The sequence below is a fragment of the Watersipora subatra genome, chromosome 5, assembly GCF_963576615.1.
Source record: "Watersipora subatra chromosome 5, tzWatSuba1.1, whole genome shotgun sequence".
NCBI lineage: Eukaryota > Metazoa > Bryozoa > Gymnolaemata > Cheilostomatida > Watersiporidae > Watersipora > Watersipora subatra.
The window spans coordinates 11,114,831-11,125,179 of NC_088712.1; the positions used below are offsets into that span (position 1 = coordinate 11,114,831).

The 10,349-nt window shown below is 32.1% G+C and overlaps 1 long non-coding RNA gene across 1 annotated transcript; it reads right to left on the reverse strand.

The window, feature by feature from the left end:
- Positions 1 to 4,155: 4,155 nt before the first annotated feature.
- LOC137396866 (uncharacterized) lies at positions 4,156 to 5,950 on the reverse strand. Its single transcript, XR_010978640.1, has 3 exons — positions 5,856 to 5,950; positions 5,412 to 5,556; positions 4,156 to 4,642 (listed from the first exon to the last, which is right to left on the reverse strand). It is a non-coding gene; the product is annotated as an uncharacterized lncRNA (long non-coding RNA).
- Positions 5,951 to 10,349: the final 4,399 nt, after the last annotated feature.

Genomic DNA, 10,349 nt, shown 5'->3' on the forward strand with positions numbered 1-10,349 from the left:
CTAGCTTGTCTGTTCACACAGCATTGTCATTCTAGCCTGTGGCCTCAAAAACCACTGTGACAGCTTGTTGTCTTACTAATCATCAAAGAAACACAGCTTGCATGACATACTCAATCAAGTCGTAACACTCATCTTTAAATTATTTGAATTGATTGTCTAGTATATTTCACCTAAAGTTGAACTGAATTGACTCAGCATGTACTACTAGTAAGAATTGATTAAAATCAACTCTTCGCTGTCACCATAAATGAGTTGACGCAATTAACTACTTTCAACAAGCAAAACAACTTTAGTGAAATTGCTCCAATGCTATGCTTTATTATTGCTAATTTTGTGGTTAGTATTACTTGGATGGAATATTTATCATGCACTCTGATATCCTAAGTAAACCAACTTGTCATTTAATGTGGCCAGGATTTAACATGTCAGCACAAATCTCATGGTGCTAACTGGACACGTTCATATAAGATTTTCATACTACTGTGTGTATTTAATTGATGACTAATATGTTCTGAGTGAATATGTAATATAGTCGTGTGGTTTGAATGCACACTGACACTCAGAATGTTTATAAGGTTTTAAACTACCCACGATAATTGTTTATTTTGCAAGAAAGCCTTTATAGTGACTTGCCTTAGTACCTTTTCAAAGATTTTGATCATAGATCAAAATGACAAAATATTTAGCCAAAATTTTGTCACAAAAATTTTACAAGGATATATAGGTTTGTAAAAACTCACTTGTTACTTTCTATTTTGCTTGCATAGCACAGCTTGATATTGCGATTTCTGCTTTTTGTTGTTTCTGTTCTAAGATGAATAAAACGAGATCTAGCAAGCAACAGCTTAAATATTTTTTAAATACTGAAACTTTTCAAAACTAACTTGAGATATTTTAGACCAGCACATTTTTATAGTAGACCATGCCTCTAAGTTTTTTCAATTTGAAAAAAATGGTGGCTTTTTTCTTTTGCAGGTGTATTCACGAATCTACAAAAATAATAAGTGTATGTTTTGGTTTTGTAAATTTTTTGATATTGGACTCTGGCAAGGAATTTTCTGTTGATTTTAAATAATAACAATTCATCGAATAATTGTGGTTGATTTTTGTTAGTTATAATTCAATACATCATTTTTTGTAAAAATTGAAAGAGAATTATTATTTTTTATTTGGGAGTACTATATTGCTTTGCTTCATTGAGGTTATAATAGCTATTGGCCTAATCAGGTTGCCTTGAAAAAGGCACATAATGGTACCTAAAGATAGTCGACTTATTTAAATTGCAATAAAAAGCCCATAGTGATGCCCAAAAAAATAGTTGATCTATACTGATTGACCTATATTGACTGTCATAAAAAAAGGTCTTTGTTATACTCAAAAAGTCGTTGGCCAACATCGATTATCATAAAAAGGTCCCTAATGATAACTACAGAAATGTTGGCTTATATTGACAGTCAGAACCGAAGACCGATTTTGGTGACCTATTAATGGCATTTTGGTATAATTGCATCTCCAAACCATTACTTACCGCAAATGTAATTTGAAGCGGTAAATGACTGCAATTACGAAGATTTAAGGAGCTCGGTTCAAGTACAAACCAAAAACATGGTGCATAAAAATAAAAAGAAGATAATAAAATTGTTGAACGAAGGAAAATGAGCGCAATAAAAAACAAAATTTGAATAAAAAACAAACTATCGATGAACATTGGATGAATAAACTAACAGCCAGTGACGAAACAAGAGGCAAACTCGTATGAGATGAAAATGACATGAATAGAAAACACGAGAAACACACAATGAAACCAGAAACAATTTTTTTTTCTTATCAAATCTCTGGAAATAAAATATTTGAACAATTTGGCTATGCACATGAAAATTCATAACATTTAGGTGTACTGTCTGTTTGTTAAAATTTGTTTGAAGTGCAATGAACATGTACTAAATCTTTTTGTGGAATGCTTTCTTAGAGAGAATACTGTTGTAGCAGTTTTTTAGATTTATGTCATGACAATAATTTAAAGCATTGATTAAAATGGTACCTTACATGCTAGAGTAACCTCTAATACACAAACATGATACACTAAGTGAATCTCATTTGTAAACAATTTCAATCTTTCTGCTCATCAGTGACCTAAAATTATAAAATGCATCATAACATTTGCTTTTTAAAATTGTTTTTAAATATTATTTGCGTCGTAAAATATGATGATGTTTGAAGGTGAAAATAAATCTTCACTTGTTGAGTGATTTCTGAGTATAATTCATCACCAGTTTTAAACCATGTCATTACAAATATCCAACGTAGCAGCAATGTAGTGTCATTAACTGATGTGGGTAGAGCTCTGCCAGCTAAAAGCTGGTCTAGTTTATTGCGTGACAAATCAATAAAAATAACTATGTCTTCAAAAGTAAGATTAATAGGTTTTCTCCGTAATCGAAACAGTGTGTCAGAAGAATAAGGATACGCATGGTTAACCATGACATAGTTCTCTCAAAGCCTGCAACGACTACATAATGAGCCTCAACTATTCCTCAATTACTAGCATAGGCTAGTTACTTTTACACACTGTTCCACCACATAACATTTGTATTTTCATAAAGAACTTACGCAAAATTCCAGTTTAGAAAACTCAATAAATTGAGCTATGATTGTTTGACAGCTGAAAGACTAAAGTTATAACTGTTTGTTCTCAGTAGCAAAGTGCCTGATTAGTGTCTTTGTGCTCGCATATAAATATTCATGCAAGCATACGATGTATATCACTAGTTGAATATTTGGAACAGTTTTCAGAATTAATCTATTCGCTGTTATTGTTTTCAGCTTCTTTAAAAAATATTTTTAAGTTGAGCAATAATGCAGACCTTTACTACGCAACTGATTTTCATAAGCAACAAAAAGGAGGAATGGCTCAGCCTGGTTTTGATGCAAGCTCATGCAATTAGGTTAACTATGATAGTTTGAAAACCTTATTGAACCCAAACGAACTTTTTTAATTTCATCTAGACAAGTCTGAAATTGTTTTTTGTTTTATATTGGTTAATATTCTGTTTCTAAAGGGCTGCCCACAAAAGCATGCAAGCAAACATGCACTCATGCACGCACGCGCGCGCACACACACGAAAGCACTAACACTATTATTTATACATGATGTATTGTCAGTCATAATAAAGCTGAGAGTAACACACTAGTGAAAGTATTTTATGTACTGTTGAAGCTGAGTACATTTTGTTAATGTAGTGCATTTTTTGTCAATTCGAACGGCAAAACTCCTAAACAGGTATTCAGTTCCAAAAAAAACAGAAAAAAAATTATTTGTACCAGTCTTACAAATAAAAAAAAATTTTTTTGTCTGAAATTATTAACAGCTATGCAATAGAAAAAAAAGATGTAAGAGCAATGGTCAAGAAAAATTGTTTCTCAAAAAACAAACAACATAAGTAAAAACAACAAATTCTTTTTCTAGTAAAACGATGAACACACATTGAAGTGCAAACCATTTAAAACACAACTAGCTTGCATCAAGTATATATAATTTTAGTCTAACAAGGTTACATACAAGTTGTTCAAAAGCATATTTCTTTATAGTTCAACAAGGACTTAACACATATCATCGATACTGCTAAAACTACATGTATATTATATGGTGAAACAAAAGTAAGGTAAACTAGAGAAATATGTATATTAGAACTTGAAACTACACCTATGTGCTTTGAAATGTATTTCAGATGAAACTATTCTCCCAGGAGATACATTACTTGTTGGGTAGAACCAGGCTAAAGCTATGTATGTGCTTCAAGTCACATGAGTTACAGCAGTTATTTTGTTTCTTGCTAAAATAAAGACTACAATTTATTCAGATACCAGTACATAATATCGAAAATATGCGTATCACTTGTAAAAAGACTTGTAGATTTGTTTTGATTAAAAATTATATTGTAGTCTGAGTAAGGCCTGCTAAACAAAAAGTTATAATACGCATGAATTGCTATATTTTACTTTTTGTCAGAAATGCATTTGTTGCATGTTCAGGGATCAATTTCCTCTGGAACACAGATGATTCATATTGACAATCACCTGTGTTGGCTGCTATCATGGATGAAGAATGTTTCTGGCAAAGAGAAACTGCTTAAACAAAGCTCACAGAGCATCAAATAGTAACAACACAAGTTATGCCATACCATAAATGCTTAGAAAAACATTCATATTGGTAAGTTAATAGTGATAATGCAATGAATGGTGCACCTGAAAATAAGAATACTAAATTTGAGTTATAAATTTATGTTATAAGTTTTAACTTGAAATATCATGTAAAAATTTCAATAAGGGTTTGAATAATGATGAATAATTTTTGTTCGATCCAAAATGTCATAAATTATTTATTGGAAATATTCAAAGCAATCCCCGCAGTTGCAATCATCTCCTACAAGCCTACTACTATTGCAGCGGTTTTTTATGCAAACATCTTTACAAGAAAGACCATAAGTCAAACATTTGATGCATCTACACAGGTTGATCGATTTAGTACATGCATAATCCATACACAATATTGACCTGCAATAGTCTTCACATGACACACAAACTCCATTAATTATGTCATAAGCTTCACACGTCCCACATGTTGATTTGATTTTCTCAAAACCTGAAAAATATAAAATAAATATGATCTAAATATGTTAGAGCAATTACAATGAGCGCATGAGAAAACATTTTAAATTGCTAGAAAATGTTTTTAAAAAAAGCAAATCTTATTTTTACAGTTTGAAGTGTCTAAAAAGTGCTTCTTACAATTAAACTGCTTTTGTAGTATTTTAGCTTACTACGATAAACAGGGACAGAGACAAATGCTGGTGTGTAGAAGGAAAAGTTAAATGAATCAGTCAAATAGCATGGTACTTATAAGTGAGACTCTATGTGAAAGTTTAAAACATTTAAGAAAGGTAAAATATCTGCATGTAATTTTCATAAACAAAAACAAAGTTTTATGAAACTAAACATCCAATAAAGCAAAGCTATTAATTCACGACAAACTAATTAAAAATTAAAAATTTAAATTTAAAACAAAAGATAGCCTTACTAAATAATTTAATATTGAAATTGTACAATTTTTTTAACAAATTTCAAAGTGTACAAAAACTGAAAACTCACTTTGAGATTTTGATCATAAACTTGCGAAAAAAAGTTGAATTCTTTTTGAAAAACTGTGTACGGCTTACATAATAACTTTTGTAAAACAGTGGCCATTAGTTATAAATCAAACACAGCAGCTAAAGATTGTTAAAACTGTTTTGTTGACATTACCTTCCTTGAAGATACCAATATTGACTTATATGTTGCGATGCTTCAGACAAAATATGTTTATGGCATGATATGGTTGGTAGGTATGAGTAAGAAAGCTGTATCCTACTTACTGTGTAAAAATACGATAGCGCAGAATGCCCCAGTGATAAGGAAGCAAAATGACATAGTTGATATGGATATTTTGTTTCGTATTGGTTCGGTCCTTATAATTAAAATAAACAAAATATCAGTCTTTAGTCATCATTTGGCAAAATTCTAAAAGAGAAAATTTTTACTTGAACCATAAGTATTGCCAATACAGTAATATAAGTAATATACACTATTAGTAAATAGAAATACCTATATTGTAAAAATATATTACACAGCAATACAATTGCCGACATAAGTAAATGTTTACGTGCAAAAATAATTACTTGTTACTATGTTATTTTAGGCATTATTTGCTATAGCTTGATCCCAAACTGCCAGGCAATGCGTAACCTTTCGCTTGTTAACAATTTTTCTTCAATTGCCTTTTGTGGCATAAATCTTGTAAACAAACGCTTGCTACTTACCTTTTAGCTTTTGATTTTGGTCTATCAGTCACAGGAGCCCTTCACAGTGAACATCATTGTTCAAACAACCATGGGTGATTAACAGGGTTGTCGCTATACCTATGGATCATTGGGTCTTGTTTTTCGGCATGGCTTAGTAGCAAACATTCATGGCAATCAATTACTATTGAGCATTTATGTGTCACATTAGTTGCTATGCAAGATGATGAACAGTCTATAAAAAACTAACATTAGATCATTGGCAACATCAAAAATTAACTTCCCTAGTATCAGCATTACCATCTACCAACTTTCATTAGAGTTTTGGCACTCAGGAAAGGAAACGTTTCAAAACAAAATAAAACAGAAACACCTTCAAGATACTTATTGTGTTGGCTTACTTGAAATAGTTTAAATATATCAGATCACTATATATAGGTAGTTATTTGATCTAATCTGATGTAGTTTTCATACCAACTTCAAACAATTTGCTGATACTTCACACTTGAAATATTTTATGTTTACATTTCATTCTTACTGAGCATGTCATAAGCAGTTTGTAAAAGCTTACAGTAGTGCAATTTAACGATACTCTGAGTATAGGCATGCTCGGAAGAAAGTTTGGCAATGGCAGTTCAAACTTTATTCATGGAAAAGTGCTACATAGAAGTGACCAACTGCATTTACTGCATTGTTGAAACAAGATATTGTTGAAAGCTTCCTAATGCAGCGTACTTGATAGAAATTATTGCAGCCAAAACCTTGCAGTATTTCAAGAAATAATTTAGGTCACTTGCAACTCCATGTATGGATTGTGACATGTTTCTGGCTGGGTTATAATGCCTCCATAGTCAATCGGAATTGTAGCTCTTCAGTAAAAGTTTTGGTCAACTCTTGAAAAAGCAGCAGCTATGTAGAAACAAGGCTATGATTTTACCCAACTATTATCACCAGAAAAAACAATCATCGTAGTCTAAGGCCAACACGGTCGAGTCAACTGCATCTACATAAAAAGCATCATCACTGAGGCCCTAAGTTGTACCATCTTGCTGACTCAAACTTTTTATGTGCACATTGCTGTCTATTACACATTGGACCTCAAAGTATTACACTAGTAACAGCCGTTTGATGTTTCTATCAAAGTAATATAATATTACAATTGTAAAAATTGCCATTTAGTAGTCGATAATTTTTACACTAGCTAATTTTTATAGGAAAAAGCCGCTCAGAAATCAAACGAATGTGCCCTGCACAGTACACCACAGTCACCAAAGTCTTTCTGATAGCATCAAAAATAAGCGATCTACCAAAGGGTAGATAAGAATGATAGAAGATGGCCCGATTTTGGCAATATCTTGAGTAGATAGCTAAAACGTACGCATGCTGTTAATGGGTGCTTCTCGCAAAATGAAGCTCTGCAATGATCAGGTCAAAACCTTTCCAGCTGCAGAGGCTAACTCAAATGCTGTAATAGACAGCATCAACAGAGCTGATCTGATCACTTTGATCAGATGGGTTTAAAAAACAATGAAATGCTAAAAAACCTTTCTTCCTTTTTCTTGACAGAAACACGACTAATGTATACATCATGTATAAGCTAACTCCAATTTTACAAAATCAATAGGCCAACATAACTTGCTTTTTTTTCAATACAGAAGAAAGTTTTTTGTCTGAAACAAAAAGATCTGCCTTTGCACTCAAGCATTGATAAATGTCTTATTTGCCAACTAATGTACTGAATGGTATTCTAATTGCGGGAGGTCTAATGGTTTTTTCAAGCGCATCATCTGGTTAGCCCATCCACAATAAATTGTTCTTACACAGTAAATTTGTTACCTTTCACAACTGCTGTATTTTTTAAATGCCCATCCAGCTCCACACATGACTGTTGCCAGTTGTATGAAACCAGTTTATGGAAGAGCATCTTGTCACAAAAAACGTACACTTGTTGTATTCAAAATTAATTGGTTGTCTGATTGTCAATAGTTCCAGTTTTTTTTGGGATACTGTGCTTAAAAAACTTTGTGATTGCATTTTCTGCAGCAGCTTCTCACACTCTCATGTTCTGTACACCGTAAATGGACACCACTGAATACTTCATGTTGCAGTTAGATGTTACTTTGACAACAACTGTTTTCATTAAACTTCTCTTCAGTTGTCTGTTTTAGAATATACATGCATTATATTTAAAAAAAAATCTAGGATAAACCATAGATAACCGTAGGAAAATAAATGCCAAGTAAGTAATAAAATCCTATTTGAAATTCCTCAGTTCTAATAAAAGCTTCCTTAATGAGATCAAAATATTGCGGAACAAATTGCAAAAGTGGAAAAAAGTTGGCGAATGTACATCAGACATTTTGTTACTATCTCAGAAATTGATGTTATCTTTTTGAAAGTAATTTGAAAGCATTTCTTATGCTCTAAGAGTTTCTTTGATGTTGAAGATTTACTTTATTATTACTTATTCTGCAGCAAGGTAAATATTTCATAAGCGATCACAGCGCATTTGCATTGCTTTCCCAAGTATTTTGCATTTGATGTATAAGAGTATATTGCACACTTTGTATAGGAGAAAAACTAATCTCTGAAACAGTTGAGTAAGTAGTTTCAACTTGATATAAATAATTATCTTAAAATTGAAGCCAGATGAACTTTATCAGCACTCTCACCCACAAATTTACCTTTTCAGTAAAAAAGGGCATGAGCTATTAGGAAAAATCTGCTTACTCTTATAATAAGAATAAGCAGTTTGTTCAACTGGAAGGATAACATCTACAACTCCTCATTTTTAGATTTTTCCTAATAGCCTTTGCCACGTTTTAACTGCTAACATCACTGCTAACATATTTTAAATCATTTATTGCACATATGCTCTCTTAATATAGTAAACTCTTAAATATTATGTAAAGTATGTAGTTTGCAACCTACTTTCAAGTCTCAGAGCTGATGCCATAAGCTACAATACTTTATGCCAGTCGATACCTGTCTTTATATCCATCTAGTAAACCACAGAGAGAATTCTTTAGAATATGATGATTGACCAAATAATTATTAAAATTTCATGAGACATACAGATACTGCAAGTTGTTACCGTTGTTTAAATTTTGTGACGATCAGAAGAGACACAATGATCTTATACTAGTATTATGAAATATTAATAAAGGAAAAAAGTTGAAAGATTTTACTGGTAAATATTATTTTTAAGTAGGCACACAGCTTGGCTCTCAAATAATCAAGAAAAAGAGTGAACTGATATTTGAACTACTTGCTACGGAGCTAGTCACACCATCGATCTAATCCAAGAGATTAACTTTTCAAACTATTTAAACAATGCAAATGAAGTTTTTTGTTGTTGGTATACTCTATTCAATGCAAATACTAATATATAACAGTTTTTGTTGCGATCTGATGAGGCATTGAAACCTAAAAATGGCAAAAAAACTTGATTAATTGCAGTTAAACATTGCCTGGAGCTACGAACGGTTCTAGTGACACTAATATAGGGCATTATAGGTATGGTAAAATAGGATATTATGAATAATTTGTTTGCTACAGTTTGCATAAACCACAAAAAATGCATAATCGATCATGTACTGGGTTTTTCTATTTAGGGTCTTGTAAGTAGCAAGAAACTTGATTTTATGAAGCAGTAGCAAATCATTTCTAGGCAAGACTTAGATGTATGTGGTTCAATAAGATATGCTACAATGTAAAGTTCATTTGCTAATATTTGTATAAACTGCAGCAAATGCCTGGGGAATAACTTATATGGTTGTTTTCATTAGAACACTTAAAGTAATACCAGTTCTTTATGATGTTTGTCATGACAAGAATTCTACATGGTGATTAATGTGGTTTCATGTGGCATGCTATAATAAACTGTTACAACCAAACACATTTAGTGGGTCCTAAAATCAATCAAGCATAAAATAACAAGCTTATCCTTTGCTGTTTATAATTGAACTACAAAAGTTTCTTGCAATCTCTCTAGCCATTGTGTACCCACTGTAATTCCTTGAAATTTTCTATTTAACGTCTGGTCACATTTGAAAAATTAGGTTTAAATTTAGGTGCAAAGTGTTTTCTAATGTAAGCGCTACAAATATCAGTGCAAAGCTTGACACACATTACCAGCACTTTAGACATAATGGTTCACTAAGTTATGACACAATTCAGGGTGTAGCAATAATACGGTGACATCCATCAAAGTGGGCCAAACTCTGTCAGGTGACACTTAGTGCAGTTCATTTAATTGCACATGCTTAGCTCATTTCTTCGGATGTGACAATTGCGGGTTACTTCTTTATTCATAAGTGTGACATAGAAACTATTGATTTGCATAGACAAGCACCATATATTTACCATACATATTATTTGTAACAACCACATAATAAGCCACAACTATGCCCCAGTTATAACTTGCACTAGCTACTTGTAAACAACACATCATGGCTTGACATTTGCATTTAGATTTAAAATAAACTACATCTTCACCTAATATTCATTCTATGA